Below are 18,635 nucleotides of genomic sequence, written 5' to 3'. Positions count from 1 at the left end.
AATTTTACAAGTTGAAATACCCATCCTTTTCAACCACAACTTTACTTTACAGCTTTTTTTAATACCAAAACAGCAAGCAATACTTTTCAAAAGACATTTCAGAACATGTTCTTAAATGCCATAACACCCAACAATACTTTTCAAAGACATTTCAGAACAAGTTCTTTTCTTAATGTCCCACCTAAATGCATTTTATAAGTTGAAGCACCAATCCTGTTCACCCACAACTTTACTTTACAGCTTTTGTATACCCCAACACCAAGCAATACTTTTCAAAAGACATTTCAGAATAAGTTCTTTTCTTAATTTCCCACCTAAACCCATTTACAAGTTGAAGTACCAATCCTTTTCACCGACAACTTTACCTTACAGCTTTTTGAATACCACAACACCAAGCAATACTTTTCAAAAGACATTTCAGAACAAGTTCTTTTCTTAATGTCCCTCCTAAACTCATTTTACAAGTTTAAGTACCCATCCTTTTCACCCACAATTTTACAACTTTTTGAATACCACAACACCAAGCAATACTTTTAAAAGACATTTCAGAACAAGTTCTTTTCTTAATGTCCCTCCTAAACCCATTTTACAAGTTGAAGTACCCATCCTTTTCACCCACAACCTTACTTTACAGCTTTTTGCATACTACAACACCAAGCAATAAATTTCAAAAGACATTTCAGAACAAGTTCTTTTCTTAATCTCCCACCTAAACACATTTTACAAGTTGAAGTACCCATCCTTTTCACCCACAACTTTACTTTACAGCTTTTTTAAATACCACAACACCAAGCAATACTTTTCAAAAGACATTTCAGAAAAAGTTCTTTTCTTAATGTCCCACCTAAACGCATTTTACAAGTTGAAGTACCCCATCCTTTTCACCCGCAACTTTAATTTACGGGTTTTTTGAATACCACAACACCAAGCAATACTTTTCAAAGACATTTCAGAACAAGTTATTTTCTTAATGTCCCTCCTAACCCATTTTACATGTTGAAGTACCCATCCTTTTCACCCACAACTTTACTTTACAGCTTTTTGAATACCCCAACACCAAGCAATACTTTTAAAAAGACATTTCAGAACAAGTTCTTTTCTTAATGTCCCAACTAAACCCATTTTACAAGTTGAAGTACCCATCCTTTTCACCCACAACTTTACTTTACAGCTTTTTGAATACTTCAACACCAAGCAATACTATTCAAAAGACATTTCAGAACAAGTTCTTTTTCTTATTTTCCCAGCTATACCCATTTTAAATGTTTAAGTACCCATCCTTATCACAACAACTTTACTTTACAGCTTTTTGAATACCACAACACCAAGCAATACTTTTCAAAAGACATTTCAGAACAATTTCTTTTCGTAATGTCCCTCCTAATCCCATTTTATAAGTTGAAGTATCCCATCCTTTTCACAAACAACTTTACTTTACAGCTTTTTGAATACCACAACACCAAGCAATTCTTTTCAAAAGATATTTCAGAACAAGTTCTTTTCTTAATATCCCTCCTAAGCCCATTTTACAAGTTGAAGTACCCTTTTCACACCCAACTTTACTTTACAGCTTTTTGCACACCATAACACCAAGCAATACTTTTCAAACGACATTTCAGAAAAAGTTCTTTTCTTAATGTCTCACCTAAACCCATTTTACAAGTTGAAGTACCCATCATTTTCACCAACAACTTTACTTTACAACTTTTTTTGAATACAACAACACCAAGAAATACTTTTCAAAAGACATTTCAGAACAAGTTATTTTCTTAATGTCACACCTAAACGCATTTTACAAGTTGAAGTACCCATCCTTTTCACCCACAACTTTACTTTACAGCTTTTTGAAGCTCCAACACCAAGCAATACTTTTCAAAAGACATTTCAGAACAAGTTCTTTTCTTAATGTCCCACCTAAACCCATTTACCAGTTGAAGTACCAATCCTTTTCACCGACAACTTTATTTTACAGCTTTTTGAATACCACAACACCAAGCAATACTTTTCAAAAGACATTTCAGAACGAGTTATTTTCTTAATGTCCCTCCTAAACGCATTTTACAAGTTGAAGTACCCATCCTTTTCACCCAAAACTTTACTTTACAGCGTTTTAAATACCCCAACACCAAGCAATACTTTTCAAATGACATTTCAGAACAAGTTTGTTTTCTTAATGCCCCTCCTAAACCCATTTTACAAGTTGAAGTACCCATCCTTTTCACCACAACTTTACTTTACAGCTTTTTTGAATACCACAACACCAAGCAATACTTTTCAAAAGACATTTCAGAACAATTTCTTTTCCTAATTTCCCTCCTAAACCCATCTTATAAGTTGAAGTATCCTATCCTTTTCACAAACAACTTTACTTTACAGCTTTTTGAATACCACAACACCAAGCAATACTTTTCAAAAGACATTTCAGAACAAGTTATTTTCTTAATGTCCCTCCTAAACCAATTTTACAGGTTGAAATACCCATCCTTTTCAACCACAACTTTACTTTAGAGCTTTTTTCAATACCACAACAGCAAGCAATACTTTTCAAAAGACATTTCAGAACAAGTTCTGAAATGCCATAACACCAAACAATACTTTTCAAAGACATTTCAGAACAAGTTCTTTTCTTAATGTCCCACCTAAACGCATTTTACAAGTTTAAGTACCAATCCTTTTCACCCGCAACTTTACTTTACAGCTTTTTGAATACCACAACACCAAGCAATACTTTTCAAAAGACATTTCAGAACAAGTTATTTTCTTAATGTCCCTCCTAAACCAATTCTACAAGTTGAAATACCCATCCTTTTCAACCACAACTTTACTTTACAGTTTTTTCAATACCACAACAGCAAGCAATACTTTTCAAAAGACATTTCAGAACAAGTTCTGAAATGCCATAACACAAAGGAATACTTTTCAAAAGACATTTCAGAACAAGTTCTTTTCTTAATGTCCCTCCTAAACGGATTTTACAAGTTGAAGTACCCATCCTTTTCACCCACAATTTTACAACTTTTTGAATACCACAACACCAAGCAATACTTTTAAAAGACATTTCAGAACAAGTTCTTTTCTTAATGTCTCTCCTAAACGGATTTTACAAGCTGAAGTACCCATCCTTTTCACCCACAATTTTACAACTTTTTGAATACCACAACACCAAGCAATACTTTTAAAAGACATTTCAGAACAAGTTCTTTTCTTAATGTCCCACCTAAACCCATTTTACAAGTTGAAGTACCCATCTTTTTTACCCACAACTTTACTTTACAGCTTTTTGAATACCAAAACACCAAGCAAAACTTTTAAAAAGACATTTCAGAACAAGTTCTTTTCTTAATGTCCCACCTAAACCCATTTTACAAGTTGAAGTACCCATCCTTTTCACACACAACTTTACTTTACAGCTTTTTCCATGCCACAACACCAAGAAATACTTTTCAAAAGACATTTTAGAAGAAGTTCTCTTCTTAATGTCCCACCTAAACCCATTTTGCAAGCTGAAGTACGCATTCTTTCCACCCACAACTTTACTTTACAGCTTTTTGAATACCACCACACCAAGCAATACTTTTCAAAAGTCATTTCAGAACAAGTTCCTTTCTTAATGTCCCTCCTAAATCCATTTTACAAGTTGAAGGCCCCATCCTTTTCACCCACGACTTTACTTTACAGCTTTTTGAATACCACAACACCAATCAAAACTTTTCAAAAGATATTTAATAACATATTCTTTTTCTTAATTTCCCTCCTAAACCCATTTTACAAGTTGAAGTACCCATCCTTTTCACCCACGGCTTTAATTTACAGCTTTTTGAATACCCCAACACCAAGAAATACTTTTCAAAAGACAGTCCAAAACAAGTTCTTTTCCTAATGTCCCACCTAAACCCATTTTACAAGTTGAAGTACCCATCCTTTTCACCCACAACTTTACTTTACAGCTTTTTGAATACCACAACACCAAGCAATACTTTTCAAAAGACATTTCAGAACAAGTTCTTTTCTTAATGTCCCACCCAAAACCATTTTACAAGTTGAAGTACCCATCTTTCTCACCCACAACTTTACTTTACAGCTTTTTGAATACCACAACACCAAGCAACACTTTTCAAAAGACATATCAGAACAAGTTCCTTTCTTAATGTCCCACCTAAACCCATTTTACAAGTTGAAGTACCCATCCTTTTCACCAGCAACTTTACTTTACAGCTTTTTGAATACCACAACAACAAGCAATACTTTTCATAAGATATTTCAGAACAAGTTCTTTTCTTAATGGCCCACCTAAACCCATCTTACAAGTTGAACTACCCATCCTTTTCACCCACAACTTTACTTTAAAGCTTTTTGAATACCACAGCACCAAGCAATACATTTCAAAAGACATTTCAGAACAAGTTCCTTTCTTAATGTCCCACCTAAACCCATTTTACAAGTTGAAGTACCCATCCTTTTCACCCACAACTTTACTTTACAGCTTTTGAGTACCACAACACTAAGCAATACTTTTCAAAAGACATTTCAGAACAAGTTCTTTTCTTAATGTCCCACCTAAACGCATTTTACCAGTTGAAGTACCCATCCTTTTCACCCACAACTTTACTTTACAGCTTTTTGAATACCAAAACACCAAGCAATACTTTTCAAAAGACATTTCAGAACAAGTTCTTTTCTTAACGTCCCACCTAAACCCATTTTACAAGTTGAAGTACCAATCCTTTTCACAAACAACTTTACTTTACAGCTTTTTGAATACCACAACACCAAGCAATACTTTTCAAAAGACATTTAAGAACAAGTTCTTTTCCTAATGTCCCACCTAAACCCATTTTATAAGTTGAAGTATCCCATCCTTTTCACACGCAACTTTACTTTACAGCTTTTTGAATACCCCAACACCAAGCAATACTTTTCAAAAGACATTTCAGAACAAGTTCTTTTCTTAATGTTCCACCTAAACCCATTTTACAAGTTGGAGTACCCATCCTTTTCACCCACAACTTTACTTTACAGCTTATTGCATACCACAACGCCAAGCAATACTTTTCAAAAGACATTTCAGAACAAGTTCTTTTCTTAATATCCCACCTAAACACATTTTACAAGTTGAAGTACCCATCCTCTTCACCTACAACTTTACTTTACAGCTTTTTTTGAATACCACAACACCAAGCAATACTTTTCAAAAGACATTTCAGAACAAGTTCTTTTCTTAATTTCCCACCTAAACGCATTTTACAAGTTGAAGTACCCATCCTTTTGACCCGCAACTTTACTTTACAGCTTTTGTATACCCCAACACCAAGCAATACTTTTCAAAAGACATTTCAGAATAAGTTCTTTTCTTAATTTCCCACCTAAACCCATTTACAAGTTGAAGTACCAATCCTTTTCACCGACAACTTTACCTTACAGCTTTTTGAATACCACAACACCAAGCAATAGTTTTCAAAAGACATTTCAGAACAAGTTCTTTTCTTAATGTCCCTCCTAAACGCATTTTACAAGTTGAAGTACCCATCCTTTTCACCCACAATTTTACAACTTTTTGAATACCACAACACCAAGCAATACTTTTAAAAGACATTTCAGAACAAGTTCTTTTCTTAATGTCCCTCCTAAACCCATTTTACAAGTTGAAGTACCCATCGTTTTCACCCACAACCTTACTTTACAGCTTTTTGCATACCACAACACCAAGCAAAAATTTTCAAAAGACATTTCAGAACAAGTTCTTTTCTTAATATCCCACCTAAACCCATTTTACAAGTTGAAGTACCCATCCTTTTCACCCACAACTTTACTTTACAGCTTTTTTAAATACCACAACACCAAGCAATACTTTTCAAAAGACATTTCAGAAAAAGTTCTTTTCTTAATGTCCCACCTAAACGCATTTTACAAGTTGAAGTACCCATCCTTTTCACCCGCAATTTTAATTTACGGCTTTTTTGAATACCACAACACCAAGCAATACTTTTCAAAGACATTTCAGAACAAGTTCTTTTCTTAATGTCCCTCCTAACCCATTTTACATGTTGAAGTACCCATCCTTTTCACCCACAACTTTACTTTACAGCTTTTTGCATACCCCAACACCAAGCAATACTTTTAAAAAGACATTTCAGAACAAGTTCTTTTCTTAATGTCCCACCTAAACCCATTTTACAAGTTGAAGTACCCATCCTTTTCACCCACAACTTTACTTTACAGCTTTTTGAATACTTCAACACCAAGCAATACTATTCAAAAGACATTTCAGAACAAGTTATTTTTCTTAATGTCCATGCTATACCCATTTTACAAGTTTAAGTACCCATCCTTATCACAACAACTTTACTTTACAGCTTTTTGAATACCACAACACCAAGCAATACTTTTCAAAAGACATTTCAGAACAATTTCTTTTCGTAATGTCCCTCCTAATCCCATTTTATAAGTTGAAGTATCCCATCCTTTTCACAAACAACTTTACTTTACAGCTTTTTGAATACCACAACACCAAGCAATTCTTTTCAAAATACATGTCAGAACAAGTTCTTTTCTTAATATCCCTCCTAAGCCCATTTTACAAGTTGAAGTACCCTTTTCACACCCAACTTTACTTTACAGCTTTTTGCATACCATAACACCAATCAATACTTTTCAAACGACATTTCAGAACAAGTTCTTTTCTTAATGTCTCACCTAAACCCATTTTACAAGTTGAAGTACCCATCATTTTCACCTACAACTTTACTTTACAGCTTTTTTTGAATACCACAACACCAAGCAATACTTTTCAAAAGACATTTCAGAACAAGTTCTTTTCTTAATGTCCCACCTAAACGCATTTTACAAGTTGAAGTACCCATCCTTTTCACCCACAAATTTACTTTACAGATTTTTGAAGCTCCAACACCAAGCAATACTTTTCAAAAGACATTTCAGAACAAGTTCTTTTCTTAATGTCCCACCTAAACCCATTTACCAGTTGAAGTACCAATCCTTTTCACCGACAACTTTATTTTACAGCTTTTTGAATACCACAACACCAAGCAATACTTTTCAAAAGACATTTCAGAACGAGTTATTTTCTTAATGTCCCTCCTAAACGCATTTTACAAGTTGAAGTACCCATCCTTTTCACCCAAAACTTTACTTTACAGCGTTTTAAATACCCCAACACCAAGCAATACTTTTCAAATGACATTTCAGAACAAGTTTGTTTTCTTAATGCCCCTCCTAAACCCATTTTACAAGTTGAAGTACCCATCCTTTTCACCACAACTTTACTTTACAGCTTTTTTGAATACCACAACACCAAGCAATACTTTTCAAAAGACATTTCAGAACAATTTCTTTTCCTAATTTCCCTCCTAAACCCATCTTATAAGTTGAAGTATCACATCCTTTTCACAAACAACTTTACTTTACAGCTTTTTGAATACCACAACACCAAGCAATACTTTTCAAAAGACATTTCAGAACAAGTTATTTTCTTAATATCCCTCCTAAACCAATTTTAAAGGTTGAAATACCCATCCTTTTCAACCACAACTTTACTTTACAGCTTTTTTCAATACCACAACAGCAAGCAATACTTTTCAAAAGACATTTCAGAACAAGTTCTGATATGCCATAACACCAAACAATACTTTTCAAAGACATTTCAGAACAAGTTATTTTCTTAATCTCCCTCCTAAACCAATTCTAAAGGTTGAAATACCCATCCTTTTCAACCACAACTTTACTTTACAGTTTTTTCAATACCACAACAGCAAGCAATACTTTTCAAAAGACATTTCAGAACAAGTTCTGAAATGCCATAACACAAAGGAATACTTTTAAAAGACATTTCAGAAAAAGTTATTTTCTTAATATCCCTCCTCATAGCATTTTACAAGGTAAAGTACCTATCCTTTTCACCCACAATTGTACAACTTTTTGAATACCACAAAACCAAGCACTACTTTTAAAATACATTTCAGAACAAGTTCTTTTCTTAATATCCCACCTAAACCGATTTTACAAGTTGAAGTACCCATCCTTTTCACCCACAATTTTACAACTTTTTGAATACCACAAAACCAAGCAATACTTTTAAAAGACATTTCAGAACAAGTTCTTTTCTTAATGTCCCACCTAAACCCATTTTACAAGTTGAAGTACCCATCTTTTTTACCCACAACTTTACTTTACATCTTTTTGAATACCACAACACCAAGCAAAACATTTCAAAAGACATTTCAGAACAAGTTCTTTTCTTAATGTCCCACCTAAACCCATTTTACAAGTTGAAGTACCCATCCTTTTCACACACAACTTTACTTTACAGCTTTTTCCATGCCACAACACCCAGAAATACTTTTCAAAAGACATTTTAGAACAAGTTCTCTTCTTAATGTCCCACCTAAACCCATTTTGCAAGCTGAAGTACGCATTCTTTCCACCCACAACTTTACTTTACAGCTTTTTGAATACCACCACACCAAGCAATACTTTTCAAAAGGCATTTCAGAACAAGTTCCTTTCTTAATGTCCCACCTAAATCCATTTTACAAGTTGAAGGCCCCATCCTTTTCACCCACGACTTTACTTTACAGCTTTTTGAATACCACAACAGCAAGCAATACTTTTCAAAAGACATTTCAGAACAAGTTCTTTTTCTTAATTTCCCTCCTAAACCCATTTTACAAGTTGAAGTACCCATCCTTTTCACCCACAACTTTACTTTACAGCTTTTTGAATACCACAACACCAAGCAATTCTTTTCAAAAGACATTTCAGAACAAGTTCTGTTCCTAATGTCCCACCTAAACCAATTTTACAAGTTGAAGTACCCATCCTTTTCACCCACAACTTTACTTTAGAGCTTTTTGAATACCACAACACCAAGCAATACTTTTCAAAAGAAATTTCAGAACAAGTTATTTTCTTAATGTCACACCCTAACCCATTTTACAAGTTGAAGTACCCATCTTTCTCACCCACAACTTTTTTTTACAGCTTTTTGAATACCACAACACCAAGCAAAACTTTTCAAAAGACATATCAGAACAAGTTCATTTCTTAATGTCCCACCTAAACCCATTTTACAAGTTGAAGTACCCATCCTTTTCACCAGCAACTTTACTTTACAGCTTTTTGAATACAACAACAACAAGCAATACTTTTCATAAGATATTTCAGAACAAGTTCTTTTCTTAATACCCACCTAAACCCATCTTACAAGTTGAACTACCCATCCTTTTCACCCACAACTTTACTTTAAAGCTTTTTGAATACCACAGCACCAAGCAATACCTTTCAAAAGACATTTCAGAACAAGTTCCTTTCTTAATGTCCCACCTAAACCCATTTTACAAGTTGAAGTACACATCCTTTTCACCCACAACTTTACTTTACAGCTTTTTAGTACCACAACACTAAGCAATACTTTTCAAAAGACATTTCAGAACAAGTTCTTTTCTTAATGTCCCACCTAAACGCATTTTACCAGTTGAAGTACCCATCCTTTTCACCCACAACTTTACTTTACAGCTTTTTGAATACCACAACACCAAGCAATACTTTTCAAAAGACATTTCGGAACAAGTTCTTTTCTTAACGTCCCACCTAAACCCATTTTACAAGTTGAAGTACCAATCCTTTTCACAGACAACTTTACTTTACAGCTTTTTGAATACCACAACACCAAGCAATACTTTTCAAAAGACATTTCAGAACAAGTTCTTTTCATAATGTCCCAACTAAACCCATTTTATAAGTTGAAGTATCCCATACTTTTCACACACAACTTTACTTTACAGCTTTTTGAATACCACAACACCAAGCAATACTTTTCAAAAGACATTTCAGAACAAGTTCTTTTCTTAATTTCCCTCCTAAACACATTTTACAAGTTGGAGTACCCTTTTCACCCACAACTTTACTGTACAGCTTATTGCATACCTGAACGCCAAGCAATACTTTTCAAAAGACATTTCAGAACAAGTTCTTTTCTTAATATCCCACCTAAACACATTTTACAAGTTGAAGTACCCATCCTCTTCACCTACAACTTTACTTTACAGCTTTTTTTGAATTCCACAACACCAAGCAATACTTTTCAAAAGACATTTCAGAACAAGTTCTTTTCTTAATTTCCCACCTAAACGCATTTTACAAGTTGAAGTACCCATCCTTTTGACCCGCAACTTTACTTTACAGCTTTTTGCATACCCCAACACCAAGCAATACTTTTGAAAAGACATTTCAGAATAAGCCATTACCCATTTACAAGTTGAAGTACCAATGCTTTTCCCCGACAACTTTACTTTACAGCTTTCTGAATACCACAACACCAAGCAATAGGGACATTAAGAAAAAGAACTTGTTCTGAAGCTTTTTGAATACCACAACAACAAGCAATACTTTTCATAAGATATTTCAGAACAAGTTCTTTTCTTAATGCCCACCTAAACCCATCTTTACAGCCATTAGGTATTCAAAAAGCTGTAAAGTAAAGTTGTGGGTGAAAAGGATGGGTACTTCAACTTGTAAAATGGGTTTAGGTGGGACATTAAGGAAAGAACTTCTTCTGAAATGTCTTTTGAAAAGTATTGCTTGGTTTTGGGGTATTCAAAAAGCTGTAAAGTAAAGTTGTGGGTGAAAAGGATTGTTACTTCAACTTGTAAATGGGTAATGTCTTATTCTGAAATGTCTTTTGAAAAGTATTGCTTGGTGTTGGGGTATGCAAAAAGCTGTAAAGTAAAGTTGTGGGTGAAAAGGATGGGATACTTCAACTTATAAAATGGGTTTAGAAGGGACATTAAGAAAAGAACTTGTTCTGAAAAGATATATTCAGGAGGAGCCAACAAGTTGGGGAGGGGGGGGGAATTGTTCTTCTGTGTCTCTAGTGTACAAAAAAGTATAAAAAAATGGGGAGCGGGGCTCTTGGGGGGCGCCGGGGGCCCTTTGGGGCGAACGGGGTTCCTTTGGGGCTGGGGTAGGGGACCTCACAACATTGTTCAAATGGAACTTGTGTATTATAACGACCACGGAGTTTCACCCAATTCATCTTCTAAATCATCTTCTAAAATCATCTTCTAAAATGTCTCAAACTGTTTCGCCTAAATCGTCTTCTAAAATGTCTCAAGCAGTTTCGCCTAAATTATCTTCTAAAATTTCTCAAACGGTGTTGCCCAAATAATCCCTAAACATAATTTCTGCATGTTCCTTTGTTTCGGCATCCCTGCATTGTCAAATCTGAAATTCCCAGGAAAAAATTCCCGCGTTAATCTCTTCATCTCTAAGGTGTTCTTGGTTACTCTAATAAGGCTCCGATAGAATATTAATTTATCGTTAAGCCTTAAGACCTGAGAAGTCATATTTAAAAATAGAATATCAATTTATCTCTGTCACTAAAGACCATTTATCCTTCAGACGTAAAGATCAAAGAAGCCATAATGTTTCTTAATTCCTCTTTCGTGGATCAATAATTCCCCTCGATTATGTAAATCAATTTCCAAGAAATTCTCTCCCCTCGAGTCGATCAATACATTGTTCCCGTCAATGCGCTTGTGCAAACTTCGCCCCGGAGTCATTACACCTAGAAACAACAAATAAATCGACCTTGAAAATGGGGGCATTGGCCCCATTAGACTCGATCAATAATCCCTGAATAAATTATAGCCTGTCAGCATTAGACTCAATTATAGATGGTTGCAGTGGTGTCGACTGGGAACTCATGATAGCTCCCTACTAAAATCTTCCCCGGAAAATTCCTCCCCGCGGAAAATACCCCCCCCCCCAACGGGAGATACCCTCACAGAAAATCCCCCCCCCCCAAAAAAAAAAAAATACCCCCGTGAAAAATAAGGCTTTTCAAATTTCAAATTATCAACCAGATTTTAGAGTATGAAGGAGCAATGGGATCAATGGTAACGGGGGATTTCAAAAACTTTGAAAGACCTTTAAAAATCTGTGAATTATAGCAATGGAACCTTGCAAAATGGATCTTCTGTTTAAATGAAGTACAACAAAATTGTTTTCAGCTTCAAAACTTTGCTCAATCCCAACTTATAAGGTTTTAAATATATGCAAATACATTTCCTAAATTTTGGAAATAAAACATCGATATGGCTTAAAAATCTGCTCAAATAACCTAAATTGCATTTTCAGAACTAAAGCCAGAGAAAAAGAAACTGATAACTGAAAATGAAGGTAAAATGTTGTTTTATCAAAATTTCAATGGGAATTGGGTATTTCAAAAACATCTTCCCATGACATAACTTGTAACATTAATATGGCTTAAAATTCTGCTCAAATAACTGAAATTGCGTTTTCAGAACTAAAGCCACAGAAAAAGAAACTGATAACTGAAAATTAAGGTAAAATTTTGTTTTGTCAAAATTTCAATGGCTAATGGGTATTTCAAAAACATCTTCCCATGACATAACTTGTCCTCTAAAGTTGATTCTTATGTTTGTAGCGCTCTATGTCTTAGCGCTTTAGAAATATTTAAAAAAGCTTATAAAGTGGAATTTTGGAAAATTTTGAGTTTAGGGTGAAGGGGGATTTCCGAAAATATTTTGAGTTTGGAGGGAAGGGGGAATTATTGTAGAATTAATTTGGCCTCTAAAGTCGATTCTTATGTTTGTAGCGCACTATCTATTAGTGCCTTAGAAATATTTAAAAAGCTTCTAGAGTGGAATTTTAGAAAATTTTGAGTTTGGGGGGAAGGGGGATTTCAAAAACATCTCCACTTGACATAACTAGTCTTCTAAAGTCAATTCTGATGTTCGTAGCCCTCTATCTATTAGTGTTTTAGAAATATTTAAAAAGCTTCTAAAGTAGAATTTTAGAAAATTTTGAGTTTAGGGGGAAGGGGGGTTTTAAAAACCTCTTCCCGTGATATAACGTGTCCTCTGAAGTCGATTCTGATACTTTTAGCACTCTATCTATTAATGCTTTAGAAATATTTTAAAAGCTTCTAAACTAGAATTTTTGAAAATTTTAAGTTTGGGGGGAAGGGGGATTTCAAAAAAATCTTCCCATGCCATAACTTGTCTTCTAAAGTCGATTCTGATGTTTGTGGCGCTCTATGTCTTAGTGCTTTAGAAATATTTAAAAAGCTTCTAGAGTAGAATTTTGGAAAATTTTGAGTTTGGGGCTAAGGGGGATTTCAAAAACATCTTCCCATGATATACATTGTCCTCTAAAGTCGATTCTGATGTTTGTAGCGCTCTATGTCTTATCGCTTTAGAAATATTTAAAAAAGCCTCTAAGGTAGAATTTTGGAAAATTTTGAGTTTGGGGCAAAGGGGGATTTCAAAAACATCTTCCCATGAAAAAAATTGTTCTCTAAAGTTGATTCGGATGTTTAAGGCGCTCTATGTCTTAGCGCTTTAGAAATATTTAAAAAAGCTTCTAAAGTATAATTTTGGAAAATTTTGAGTTTGGGGGGAAGGGGGATTTCAAGAACATCCTCCCTTAATATAATTTGTCCTCTATAGTTGATTCTGATGTTTGTAGCGCTCTATCTCTTAGCACTTTAGAAATATTTAAAAAATATTCTAAAGTAAAATTTTGATTTTGGGGGGAAGGGGGTTTAAAAACATCTTCCCATAACATAATTCGTCCTCTGAAGTTAATTCTGATATTTGTAGTGCTCTATCTATTAGTGCTTTAGAAATATTTAAAAAGTTTCTTACGTAGAATTTTAAAATTTTTTGAGTTTTTTGGAGGGAGGATTTCAAAAACATCTTCCCATGACATAACTTGTCTTCTAAAGTCAATTCTGATGTTTGTAGCACTCTGTCAATTAGTGCTTCAGAAATATTTAAAAAGCTTCATGAGCGCATGGATCTATAAAAATAAAAACATCTTGTCATAACATAATTTGTCCTCTAAAAACAATTTGTATTTTTTTACTGGTCTATCTCTTGTCAAATCCTTTCCCTAACTAATAAAGTTTAAATGGCTTATCAACACAGAGTTGTCTTCTACCCAATGGCACCTGCATGCTACTGTTAAAGGGGTTATGATAAGCAAAGTTATGACATCACAAACCGGTTCCACAAGTAATGGCAGCTAGATAGTAAATACGTTAAAGCGATGACTGTTAAATGAAAATAGGATTTTGGAATATATTTTAATGAACAAGGTCAAAAGCTGAAGTTGTGTAAGGTAAGCAGTCATTTATAATTATGATAGTGATATAGGATGAAATGTGAGCTAAAACAACTAGTAATGTACAGTAATTTATCGTTATATAGAGGGGGAGGAGTGGACGTAGGTACTTCAAAGTACCTTCCCGGGACATTCCTTAGTATGTAGATCCATCCTTGAAAGTTTCCTAACCGAACCCCTTTTCAAGATAGCCAAAAGTAACTAAAGTAGAATTTTACCGTTTTTAGCGCACTATCTGTTAATGCTTTGGAAATATTTAAAAAGTTTCTTAAGTAGAAATTTTGGAAAATTTTGAGTTTGGGGGGAAGGGGGAATTATGGTAGAATTAATTTGGCCAGTAAAGTCGATTCTGATGTTTTTAGTGCGCTATCTGTTAGTTCTTTAATTCTACATTAATTCTACAATAATTCCCCCTTCCCAAAAAGCTCAAATTTTTTTTCAAACCCCCCTTCGCCCCATACTCAAAATTTTCCAAAATTCTATTTTAGAGGCTTTTTTAAATATTTCTAAAGCGCTAAGACATAAAGCGCTAAAAGCATCAGAATTAACTTTAGAGGACAAGTTATGTCATGGGGAGATGTTTTTGAAATCCCCTTACCCCCAAACTCAAAATTTTCTAAAATTCTACTTTAGAAGCTTTTTAAATATTTCCAAAGCACTAAAAGATAGTGCGCTAAAAACATCAGAATCGACTTTAAAGGCTAAATTAATTCTACAATAATTCCCCCTTCCCCCCAAACTAAATTTTTTTTGAATCCCCCTTCGTTCCAAACTCAAAAATCTCCAAAATTCTAGTTTAGAAGCTTTTTTAAATATTTTTAAAGCGCTAAGACTAGAGCGCTACAAACATCAGAATCAATTTTAGAGGACAAGTTATGTCATGGGAAGATGTTTTTGAAATCCCCCTTCCCCCAAACTAAAAATTTTCTAAAATTCTACTCTAGAAGCTTTTTAAATATTTCCAAACCACTATCAGCGCGCTAAAAACATCAGAATTGACTTTAGAGGCCAAATTAATTCTACAATAATTCCCCTTCCCCCCAAAGTTAATTTTTTTTTGAAATCCCCCTTACCACCCATCTCAAAATTTTCAAAAATTCTACTTCATAAGCTTTTTTAATTATTTTGAAAGCGCTAATACATAGAGCGCTACAAACATCAGAATCGACTTTAGAGTACAGTTTACTTCATGTAAAGATGTTTTTGAAATCCCCCTTGGCCTCAAACTAAAATTTTTCCAAAATTATACTTAAGAAGCTTTTTAAATATTTCTAAAGCACTAAGACATAGAGCGCTAAAAACATCAGAATCGACTTTAGAAGACAAGTTATGTCATTGGAAGATGTTTTTGAAATCCCCCTTCCCCCCAAACTTAAAATTTTAAAAAATTCTACTTTATAAGCTTTTAAAATATTTATATAGCACTAATTTATAGAGTGCTACAAACATCAGAATTGACTTTAGAAGACAAGTTATTTCATGGGAATATGTTTTTGAAATCCCCCCTCCCCAAAACTCAAAAATGTCTAAAATTATACTTAAGAAGCTTTTTAAATATTTATAAAGCACCAAAATATATAGAGATACAAATATCAGGAATCGACTTCAGAGGACAAATTATGTTGTGGGAAGATATTTTTGAAATCCCCCTTCCCCCCAAACTCAAAATTTTCCAAAATTTTACTTTAGAAGCTTTTTAAATATTTCTAAGGCACTAATAAATAGCGCGCTACAAACATCAGAATCGACTTTAGAGGCCAAATCAATTCTACAATAATTCCCCCTTCCTCCCAAACTCAATTTTTTTTGAAATCCCTCTTCGCCCCAAACTCAAAATTTTCCAAAATTCTACTTTAGAAGCTTTTTAAATATTTCTAAAGCGCTAAGACATAGAGCGCTACAAACATCAGAATCAACTTTAGAGGACAAATTATGTTAAGGGAAGATGTTCTTAAAATCCCCCTTCGCCCCAAACTTAAAATTTTCCAAAATTCTACTTTAGAAGCTTTTTAAATATTTCTAAAGCGCTAAGACATAGAGCGCTACAAACATCAGAATCAACTTTAGAGGACAAATTATGTTAAGGGAAGATGTTCTTAAAATCCCCCTTCCCCCCAAACTCAAACTCAAAATTTTCCAAAATTCTACTTTAGAAGCTTTTTGAAATATTTCTAAAGCGCTAAGACATAGAGCGCTACAAACATCAGAATCGACTTTAGAGGACAATTTATGTCATGGGAAGATGTTTTTGAAATACCCCTTTGCACCAAACTCAAAAATTTCCACAATTCTGCTTTAGAAGCTTTTTAAATATTTCTAAAGCACTAAGGTATAGAGTGCTACAAACATCAGAATCGACTTTGGAGGACAAGTTATGTCATGGGAAGATGTTTTTGAAATCCCCTTCCCCCCAAACTCAAAATTTACAAAAATTCTACTTTAGAATCTTTTTAAATATTTATAAATCACTAATTTATAGAGTGCTTAAAACATCAGAATCGAATTCAGAGGACACTTTATATCACGGGAAGAGGGTTTATAAAAACACCTTCCACCAAATCTCAAAATTTTCCAAAAATATACTTTAGAAGCTTTTTAAATATTTCTAAAGCACTAATTGATAGAGCACTAAAAACATCAGAATTGACTTTAGAAGATAAGTTATGTCATGGGAAGATGTTTTTGAAATCCATCCTCCCCAAAACTCAAAATTTCTAAAATTCTACTTAAGATGCTTTTTAAATATTTCTAAATCACTAATATATAGAGCACTACAAATATCAGAATCGACTTCAGAGGACAAATTATGTTATGGGAAGATGTTTTTGAAATCCCCCTTCCCCCCAAACTCAAAATTTTCAAAAATTTTACTTTAGAAGGTTTTTTAAATATTTCTAAAGCGCTAAGACATAGAGCTCTACAAACATCAGAATCAACTTTAGAGGACAAATTATGTTATGGGAAGAAGTTCTTGAAATCCCCCTTCCCCCCAAACTCAAAAATTTCCAAAATTCTACTTTAGAAGCTTTTTTAAATATTTCTAAGGCACTAAGACATAGAGCGCTACAAACATCAGAATCGACTTTAGAGGACAATTTATGTCATCGGAAAATGTTTTTGAAATCCCCCTTTGCCCCAAACTCAAAATTTTCCAAAATTCTACTTTAGAGGTTTTTTAAAATATCTCTAAAGTGCTAAGACATAGAGCGCTAAAAACATCAGAATTGACTTTAGAGGACAAGTTATGTCATGGGGAGATTTTCTTGAAATCCCCCTTCCCCTCATCTCAAAATTTTCAAAAATTCTACTCTAGAAACTTTTTCAATATTTCCAAAGCACTAATAGATAGCGCGCTAAAAACATCAGAATCGACTTTAGAGGCCAAATTAGTTCTAAAATAATTCCCCCTATTCCCCAAACTGAAAATTGTTTTGAAATCCCCCTTCGCCCCAAACTCAAAATTTTCCAAAATTCTTATTTAGAAGATTTTTTAAATATTTCTAAGGCGCTAATAGATAGCGCGCTAAAAACATCAGAATCGACTTTAGAGGCCAAATTAATTCTACAATAATTCCCCCGTCCCCCCAAACTCCAATTTTTTTTTAAATCACCCTTCGCCCCAAACTCAAAATTTTCCAAAATTCCACTTTAGAAGCTTTTTTAAATATTTCTAAAGCGCTAAGACATTTAAAGCGCTACAAACATCAGAATCAACTTTAGAGGACAAGTTATGTCATGGGAAGATGTTTTTGAAATACCCATTACCAATTGAAATTTTGACAAAACAACATTTTACCTTAATTTTCAGTTATCAGTTTCTTCTGCTTTAGTTCTGAAAATGCAATTTCATTTATTTGAGCAGAATTTTAAGCCATATCATTGTTACAAGTTATGTCATGAGAAGATGTTTTTGAAATACCCATTGAAATTTTGACTAAACAACATTTTACCTTAATTTTCAGTTTATCAGTTTCTTTTTCTCTGGCTTTAGTTCTGAAAATGCAATTTCAGTTATTTGAGCAGAATTTTAAGTCATATCAATGTTTTATTTCCCAAATTTAGAAAATTTATTTGTATATATTTAAAACCTTATAAGTTGGGATTGAGCAAAGTTTTGAAGCTTAAAACAATTTTGTTGTACTTCATTTAAACAGAAGATCTATTTTGTAAGGTTCCATTGCTATAACTCACAAATTTTTAAAGGTCATTCAGTTTTTGAAATCCCCCTTACCATTCATCCCATTCCCCCTTCATACTCTAAAATCTGGTTGATAATTTGAAATTTGAAAAGCCTTATTTTCCGCTGGGGTATTTTTTTTGGGGGGAGGGGGGGGGATTTTCCGTGAGGGTTTTTCCGGAGGGTGTATTTTCCACTGGGAGGTATTTTCCGTGGGGGGGGTGGATTTCCGGCGGGTATTCGCCAAGAACCACAAATTTGATGGTAGTCCAGGACTTTTAGCTCAAAAAAGTGTCTA

The sequence above is a fragment of the Artemia sp. Qi Xiang Cuo genome, chromosome 4, assembly GCF_049724085.1.
Source record: "Artemia sp. Qi Xiang Cuo chromosome 4, ASM4972408v1, whole genome shotgun sequence".
Taxonomy (NCBI): domain Eukaryota; kingdom Metazoa; phylum Arthropoda; class Branchiopoda; order Anostraca; family Artemiidae; genus Artemia; species Artemia sp. Qi Xiang Cuo.
Note: the sequence above shows the minus strand (reverse complement) of the source record.